Source organism: Protopterus annectens, chromosome 13.part0 (genome assembly GCF_019279795.1).
Source record: "Protopterus annectens isolate FY-2018-M chromosome 13.part0, PAN1.0, whole genome shotgun sequence".
In the NCBI taxonomy this organism is placed as follows: Eukaryota; Metazoa; Chordata; order Ceratodontiformes; family Protopteridae; genus Protopterus; species Protopterus annectens.
The window spans coordinates 111,614,951-111,624,380 of NC_056747.1; positions in this window are offsets into that span (position 1 = coordinate 111,614,951).

Here is a 9,430-nt window from a genome sequence, read left to right on the forward strand (position 1 = left end):
AAGGTAAGGGCCAAAGCTGAGTCTGTATTGACAGAAAGTTATTGTTTTACTCAAATGTCTGGTACATGTGCATTCTTATGCAAGTTACAGATCAAATTTTTTATGTCTTCCATTTAATAAGTTCACAGCCAACATATCCATTATTTTGCTGGCACTGGACAATAGTCTGTAGCAGCTGTGAACGGTTTGAGACCTTTCCTTTCAAAGGTTTCTTACCAAAGCGTTCTTCAGTTTTTTTAGAAGTTGCTTTTGTGTCAAATCTGTGTTCGGATACATGCTAGATATTTAATCTGTTAGAGAGGCCTTGCTTCTATATCCAGTTTACTGAGAATCCTGCCTTTTCTTCCTCCGCAGTGCTAATAACAGTTTCCTACAGTTTGTCTTGATATTTACTGCTTTGAACTGCATGCAGTCTTGCAAAATGTTTGAAGTTTTATAATCTCAGTTTTCTTTCTCTGATCTTGTTTGGATCTCCTCTACCCAGGTTCGTTGTGGTTTACTACCCTTTCTCTAATATGTCAAAGGGACTTCTCATTATCTTTAGGTATTTATTTTATTTTACATTTGTTGACCGGGCTGGTCCAGCTGGATATATTTCCATTTTCAGTAGAGGCCCGGGGAGAAAATCTCCACATAAACCACCACCACACAAAAAATGTTTATAATAAGAAAGGTATTACAGTTTAAATTATGGGAAGACTATGAGAGACACTACATTAATACATAATACACCTACAGATCATTTTCCAGTATGAATATGTAGGGCAACTCCAAGACATTATTAAAATACATTTAAATCCTTGGTTAGTCTAGTTTTACAGACGGTTACTATTTCCAAGGGGTTAAACAGTAACAGTAAGAAAAAGGAGGAAGTATAAAGAGATGGCAGGAATACTACCTTCAGGATACATTCATAGCCAAGTAGAAAAGATAGCCAATTGGTGCCCAAGTAGTAGAGATAGCTTATAGGTGCTACTAATTCAAAGGAGTAGACGGGAAAGAGTGGAGGAAAGTAGGAAGTCTAGAGATAATGGCAGAGAAATCCAGAGGATCAGTCTGGGTAACAGCAAGGGCATAGCCAGTGAGTTTTAAGGTGTTTCTTAAGACTTTGTTTAAAGAGAGGAAGGGATGGAAGTGAGGTTAGGTCAGATGGCAAGAGGTTCCATTGTTTTCCAGTGGTATTGGAGAACAGTCGAGTCCCCAACTAAGTTGTTATGGTACTAGCTGAAAGTTTATTGGAGGAGCGTAAGGAATTGAGATTCCTATCGGGTGCTATAAGGTTAAGTATTGGTGTGTTGTTGGGTTGGTAAAAAATCTTTTATGAACAATGGTAAGTTGGGGAAAGAATCTAAAGATTTTTTAGTTCGAGCCAGTCTAGCTGGTGAAGGTTAAGACAGTGGTGAGCTCTATATGGGTTTCCAGTGGCAAATCTAGCAATACTATTATAGGAGTTTGCTAGCTGGGTAAGATTATTTTTTTTTTTTAGATTAGTGTATATGGGTGCAGCATAAAGAAGAGTTGAAATTAGATGGGAGTGGGCAGTAGTCATTCTGGCTGTTGGAGTTGAGAGGTTTTATCCTATATAGGGAGCCCAGTTTTTTATTAACCAATTTTAATAGTGTTATTAATGTGATTTGTCAAAGGTGAGGTTATCAATTTGTGATTCCTAATAGTTTGGAAGAGTCGGGGGATATAAGGGTGCCATTATTGGATTGAATGGAGAAATCTATGGGGGAGGACTTACTGTTTGTTGTAAACAGTAGTAGCTTGGTCTTTTTGGTGTTCAAAAGAAGGCATCGTTTCGAGAACCATGCCTCTACTGTGTTGAAAGCTGTCTGGGTTAAAGATTGAAGTTCAGATATAGAGTTGGCAGAGCATATGATCGTAGAATCATCAGCATATTGTATACAGGTGGCTTGAGGAATAGCTATTTGAAGGTCATTGATGAATAAAGAGAAAAGAAGAGGGCCGGGAATAGAGCCCTGAGGGACTCCAAGGGAGATAGGAAGGTGAGATGATAGTTGATTCTCCTAAAGAACAGCTTGCTGTCTATTACTAAGGTAAGACTTGAACCAGAAAATTGCTTTGGCATCAAGAGAGAGGGATGACTGAGTGAGTAAGAGATGGTTAACTATATCAAAGGCTTTAGACAGGTCGAGGAAGAGTGCTGATGAGAGGGTGCTATTACGGTTGTTATTAATGGTGTTGGTGATGGATAGGAGAGCTGAGGTGGTACTATGAAAAGGCCTGAAGCCATGCTGACAGTTTGCTAGAATGTTATGTTGAAGTAAGTCGTCCATTAGCTGATGGTGAATACATTTTTCCATAATCTTGGCTAATGGAGAAAGGAGAGCTATAGGCCTGTAGTTAGAATAGTCATTTAGTTGCCTCCTTTGTGTAAGGGAATAATGTGGGAGATTTCCAGAGATCTGGAATGATTCCTTCAGTTATGGTACAGTTTATCAGGATGGATATAGGATAGGCAACTACTTCAGCTGCTTGCTGTAGGTATTCAGATGGTAACTTATCGACAGAGGGGGTGCAAGGCTTTATGTTTGTGGTAAGTTTTTGGATGCAAGAGGTAGAGATGGGTTGTAGTTGGAATGTTGGCAGAGTAAAATAATTTTGTATGGATCTTCAGCATGAGCTCGACCACAAGCTTTCTGGGGAGAGCATATGTAACAAGCTGTGGAGCAAGTTGCAGGAGCATTATAAAGGCAGCCCTTTTGTTATTCCAAACTGAGACAGCAGCTGAGCAAGCTAACTGCAAATCTGTATATACAAATGAGCAACATAACCATGAATGTCAGCCTGACATAAAACTGAAGCAAACAGAACTAGTAAAAAGTCACTGCTTAACTACAAAAGGTGATATCTTAAAAATACTCTTGCATATTGGCCTTAAAGAATCAAGTCTGTCATAGTAAGTTTTACCAGGAAATTAACTGTATTGCTAAGCTCGAAGTTGCAATTTGTATGGGTCTGTCAGCAGTCATGCTCCTTTTTGTAGTCTAGTACTGTTTTGTTTGGTGCACTTGTATCAAAGAAGATTAGTCAGAGTTTTCAGTTACCAAGAAACTCTTTTTTGACATTTTGTCCTAACAAAAGAATACTTCATTCAAATATGTTGCCACAGGAACAGTATATGTGTAGCTAGCCTTAGCAGAGCACAGCTTAGCCATTTGGCTTGTGGTGCTTTTCCAAGTAATCTTTAATAAAGAAACCTGGTAGAAGCATTTCTTTAAAAATAAATAATGAACTGTAATGCCTCTGTCCAATGTAGCTGTGTCACAGTATGGGGGAAGGTGTTGTACACTTGACCTGACTACTGTATTCGGAGGAATTCCTCTTGTGTCCTACCCATGAAAAAAACAATGAATCTTATTCACTTTGTAGGCATGGTTGTTATGACAAGAAGCCGGTAGCCTGCAAAGTATAAGTGAAGTATATGTGATGACTATAGTGAAAATGGCACTGATATTCTATAAACAGTAGTATGCTAAGCAAAGTTTTAATCCCAGTAGGTAACCAAATATTAGGTAGTGGATGGCTTTGCAGGACGAATGTTGGGGTGCTTTTGCATTGTCTGGCTAAAAACTGTTTGTGAAATATAGATAAAATAAGTTATGGAGTCTGTTTAATTTCATTTTTTAATTTTATTACAGACCGCTCTGATGTACATGGTCAACAAAATTGCTATAATTTACTTGTTTACAGCTGTTGCCTAAATGTGGATGAAAGCGACTGTTGCCATTGTTTGTTTATATTGATTTTGCGAGACTAATATGATGTGTGAAGGAAGTCCGAATACTGTACTGTGGGATCGTTTTTATGAAAGAAAATATGATTTCAGTTCAGTCTGTCATTAGTCTGGTCTTGCCGGACTAGTTCATCTCTGTGAAACAAGTTGGTGTATGTTACTGTGGCTGTTTTGTTTGAATTATTTGCCTTTTATTAACAGGGTTAGTCCAACTGGGCCGGTGGCCCTTTTTTGGTTGAGAAAAGCTCCACATATCTAAATGAAATGTCTTAGTGTCATGGATATTTTGTAATATGAATGTATAACTTCAATTTGGCAAATATGTACGTAGCTAACAAATGAGTAAAATAACAGACTGAACAAAAGCAAGCCCCCAATATGTCTTGATTGAACCAGTTGGAAGACATGAAGAAGAGGTAATTTAAATAAAAGGGCTAAGTGGAGTGGAGTGGAGGAATACACAGAAGACTCAAACATGAGAGAAACAGTTGTAAGAGGAGAGAGGAGGACAAGGGATGTGTAGTAGCCAAGTGGGAGAGAAAAATATGAAATTTAAGTAGTGTTGAGGGGCAGCTTAATATGAAATTAAGCATAGAGTTAGTCACAGGCATTGCCTAAAAAGGCACTGTGGTGAGAGGGCAGTGTTTTTTTAGTTAATATTTGTAAGTCTAAAGGGGAGAGGTATAGACCATCCCTGGCAAAGCAGCATGGTCCATTGACCATCTTCTTCCATGCTGACAAATATTGCACCCCCTTAGAATGACACCAAAAACTAAGCCAATTAAAGTTTCCCATCTTTTGTTTATATTGTGGCATCATCCTTGTAAAATGTTGCTCAATGCTGGGCTTATACCAGCCTGGGACACATTCCCATAGCTCCAGATAGACTAGGGGGGTACATTTCGAGTCATTTACATCCACATGGACTGTGATTGTCATACTGGTACTTGTGGTCCAGTGACCTCTGTGCATGTGTGATGTGGCTGATCCTGGTACCTGATAAGCAACTGACCGTGACTTATCCTTGCTCAACCTGGTGAGTGTGTCATCAGTGTGTCTCACAATGAAGTCTCCAATGACCAGAATGTTGGTAGTCTGCCTTATGGACTTAGAAGTACTGGATCAATGAAATGTGGCTGTATGTATTGATATGGATGTTTTGAAAGAGTGTATCGGGGATGCTGGGAGTATTTGTGTACTTTATCTGGGAGGTCTTTGTGGGTTAAGGTTACATTTAAATGCCTTAGCATATGTGGGTCTTTGTGTCTACTTTGAATTGTTTGAGATGGGTGCATTGTATATACTACTGACAACCTTATTGACATTAGGAATGCTTTATGTGATTGCTTTGTCTCTAGTGACATTGGGGGAAATGCATCACTCTCGTCTCATATCACTTTGAGAATGAAGTGGTTGTCAGTAAATGTGAGGCAATTTCTGTTTTGCCTTAGGGTGCCCATATTCACCAAGATGGTAACAGAGTGGGAAAGTTCATATCTATGGCAACAGACCCTTTTTTTTATTGGTTTTTAGACAGTTGGATTGTGAATATAAAGTAATGTCAGGGGTATCTGATTTGCAGCTCTGGGGGCAGTACTTGTCACTGCAAACTAGTGCTGTGTGCAACTAGGTATTGGTGAAATTTCAGTGGTGCTTTTTACAGGAAAAATGTCAACTCAAGGTGTCTACATCTATACAGGACACTACCAAACAAAATGATAGGTAACCTGAAGAATATCTGCCTAAATACTTCATAACTCTGGGTCTCTGGGTCTACTTCTTAGGTTAGACAGAGGAAATAAAGCCCTATTTACTGAAAATAATTAGCTTGACAAGAATGATGAAAAGAGGGGAGTCGCCTGAATGGCTATTACTAGTTCTGGTCTTGCCACAGCTTCACCATGCAGGGATACAATGCTGCTTTGCTTTTTTTTTGTCAGCAGAAGAAAAACGGTATCACCAGTATCACCAATCTCGAGATGAGAAGCAGGCTACAGGCTCTCTGGTGATCCAGTCTTGTCTCAAATGATGGAATGATCTGTAGGCTTTTTGTAGCCTTTTCCTGGTAGATGCCTTGAATAGCAACCAGACAACTTGGGAAGGTGAAACCCAGGTACTCCACTGCCCAATCAGGAATCCATGCACTCTGCTCCTTGTCTCAACAGGAGCAGAATATAAGCACAAATTCCAAGTTGTTGCCTATGAAGCAGTTGTTAGGCTTTCCAGTGATTGGCAGTCTCCAGAAAATAGTGTCTGTATGCCCCTTCTCTCACCAGGAGCAAAAACAGAATCGCCAGTCCAAAGACTACTACCGAGATGCAGAATGTGGGCTCTCCAGTAATTTGTGATCTTGGAGTAGTTTTTAAAGGTAATTTAGAAAAATGGTTTAACATCCTAAGAGCTGCAGTGTGCACTAAGCAGTTGGCTAAAGCTCAAGTTATCCCCTTTTTTTCATTTCAAAGTGGAGACTCAATAATTTTAAAAGAACAATATACATAGGAAGTGGTGGGCACTTTGTATTCTGGTTCTGTGGAAGACAGTGGGATGGCCAATAAATTTAAATAGCTGAAGGAGTGATTTCACAAAATGACAATTTTGTGCTTACTCACAACGGCCAACGAATGAGGAGATGGAAGAAGATCTGTGATCAAATTAAAGTAAAGGACAGGCAACTAGAAAGGCAGTTGCTGTTAAACACAGCAACAGGGTGGAAGAGTGAGGGGAAACTTAATTTCTGTGGGACTCCCGAGACACAGCTGTGGTCTTTTTCCTAGTTTATATTCTGCTTCTAATTGCATATTTAAAGTAAAATACAGTATAAAGAAAATTGTAATATACAAAACAGAAGAAGGCAATAAAGCAATAAAAAATAGAAGAAAGCAAAACAAACTAACCTTTCCCACACAGGAAGTTGTGGCAGAGTCTAAGTGAGCTTTTCCAGTAAAGTCTTGAAATGGTTTTATTTTAGCCCTTTAATAGAATTGGTTCCTAGCTCCAACCTTAGTCAACAAGTTAATTGATCTGTTCTGATTTTTGTGCGACTCACGAGGCACAGCGGAGTCCTGTCATTTTTGTCCTATGGACCATCACAGGGGTTCACAGAAGCTGCCTTTTAGGGGTAGAGATGAAGAGATATAGAGGTAGATATTGTGTGTCTGTGCTATATGTTTTATGTGACAGAAGCGAGAACTTGAAATAGTATTGTGGCAATATGTCCTTTTAGTTTAATCTGGGTCTAGGGTGGCCACAGTGGTGCAGTGGTTAGCATTGCTGCCTCACAGTAAGAGGTTCTTGGTTCAATCCTCTGCTGGGGTGCCTTCTGTGTGGAGTCTGCATGTCCTCCCTGTGGTCGTGTGGGTTTCCTCCCACATCCCAAAGACCTGCTGTAGGTGGATTGGACATTCTAAATTGACCCTAGGCATGAGTGAGTGTGTGTGCCTTCTGTGGAAGGTTGGGCACCGAACTGGCAACTCGACACTGTAAAACTCCACTGCCAATCATGAGCAGACAGGTGATCCGCTGTGGTAACCCATAACAGGGAAAAGCAGAAAAGTTTCATCTGGATCTAACACCAGAAGGGTAAGTGGAAGGTGAGCATTTTTTTCTTTTTTTTGGGGCTTGGTAGGGAGACAGAGACTATTCCCAGATAAGATTTGTGTATCCTTGCTAGTGTTTGGCTCTTCAGTTTTTTAGGAACCAGTGAGTTGTCTGAGGCTTACTTTTCAAAAAGTGACACATTTCTTTGTTGGGGGAGACCAAATTTATGAACTCTTGTTCAGTTTGTGGAAGACAAAGCTGAAGAGTAAGCAAGTGGGGGGGGGGGCTTTTGAATGGTATGAGGATTCACTGGCGTGACTGGTGTAGGGGGGCTTTGGGGGTTCATTTCACCCAAAGCTTGCCACTGCCAAACTGTCTTGTAGAAGAAAGTTTAATTTATTAAAATGTTTTACTGTCTTTAATGGCATTTTTAAACTGACTCAATTTAATATGCTAATTTCGGCTTGCCTTGCATCCCAGGTGTGGAAGGCTGGATGAGGGGTGTTTGAACACCTGCCTGTCAAATCTTCTTTTCTGTAACTCAGCAAAATTAATTCCTAGCATGAAGGGAAATTAATCTGGATTGTTTATGATATTAAGTATAAGAAAACATTTAAAATATATTCCAAACAAGGATGCTTGGTTGTGATGGATTAAAAAAATTAGCTTCTCAAATATTAGGATCTTTCTTTATTACATTAGTATATTTGCACAGTAGGCAAACATTTTCTTAGGTGTTGAAATAGAGCATTTATTAAGTAACAAGATGTTAAGATTGTTGACTAAAATGGTGACTTTTGGATTGCTATGCCACAAGAAACGAGCAAAGTAGTGCTAAAAATAGGGTATATGTTATAACAGCGAATGATCAAAAGATCGAACGCTGTTGTATCGAAACCAAAACAGCAAAAATGTAAATGAGCGAACTACCAGAACAGCAAACTTTTTTCCAGGGAAAAAATTCACTGCCCCCCCCCCAAAAAAAAAACACTTAAGTGGGGGCTTTGCCCCCCCACCCACCTATTTAAATATACCAACTCCGATATCTCACCACAGTTCTGAAAATGACAAAGTGAAAAACGGCCAAGCAACTTCTTTCCAAAGGAAAGAATTTGCTTAAAAGCCGCTTCATAATTTTGCGTTTTCGACATTTGCAGTTCGACCAAGACGCATTTGACAGAATGTGTGTTCGGTCTTCTGATAGGAGCCCCTAAAAATAGCTGGTTATGTCTGCTGTTTTGATGTATACTAGATAACAGAGAGGTGTACATTTTGTCCCTTTGCCTTACCATCTTTTTGGTAGATGGTAACGTGCTACCACTTAACATTTTTCTAAAGTATTTAACATTTTAAAAAAAAAAAAAAAAAGCTTGTGTCTTAGAATCTTTTTGGTACTGAGCATTTTGAATCCAGTTTTCTTGAAGTGCATTTGTATGGTTTATTTTTACTCTAACACAGAGCGAGCATGAGTCTGATTGCTACAGGTTTAAGACCAGATTTCTCTGGCTATATAGTTTCTTTTTGCAGCCTGCAGTAACTGGGAGAGCTGTGCCTTTCTTTGTCCTGTTGTGAAAGGTGTGTTTGTTCTAAACTGCCTTTTTGTGAGTGTCCAGCTGTAGTTAGTTCATGTGAGCAGAAATTATATGTCATGCTTGTGATATTTCAGGCAATGCAAAAATTATATGCGTCCTGTCAGTGACAGTAAATGCAAAATGAATCTACTTATCCACCTGTTCTTGCGGCAGAGAAATGCTGCAGATAAGGGAAAACTGTAATAATTCGGGGACTCGCGCGATAAGTAGCCTGAAGGTAGGACATTGATGGGTGGCACTTGTGATTTTAAAGGAAAATTCCAGCCCCTTACTTGTAATATATCCCTTCATCAAATTGCTAAACTTCACCATTTTAGTGCTCCCGAATTGTTCACTGAAATGCTTCTTTTTGATGGGGAAATAGATCTCTTTGGGGTGGAGGGGTGTTTGTATGACACATATGCAGTTATGGAGGAACAAACACCAAATGTGTTTGGGTTATTTTCTGGGAACTAGGGGGGACAGCTAGGCTCCTTATGAGAAATGTAGGCAAAAGAGAAATATTATTTAAAAAAAAAATGCTGTGATATTTGTTGATCAA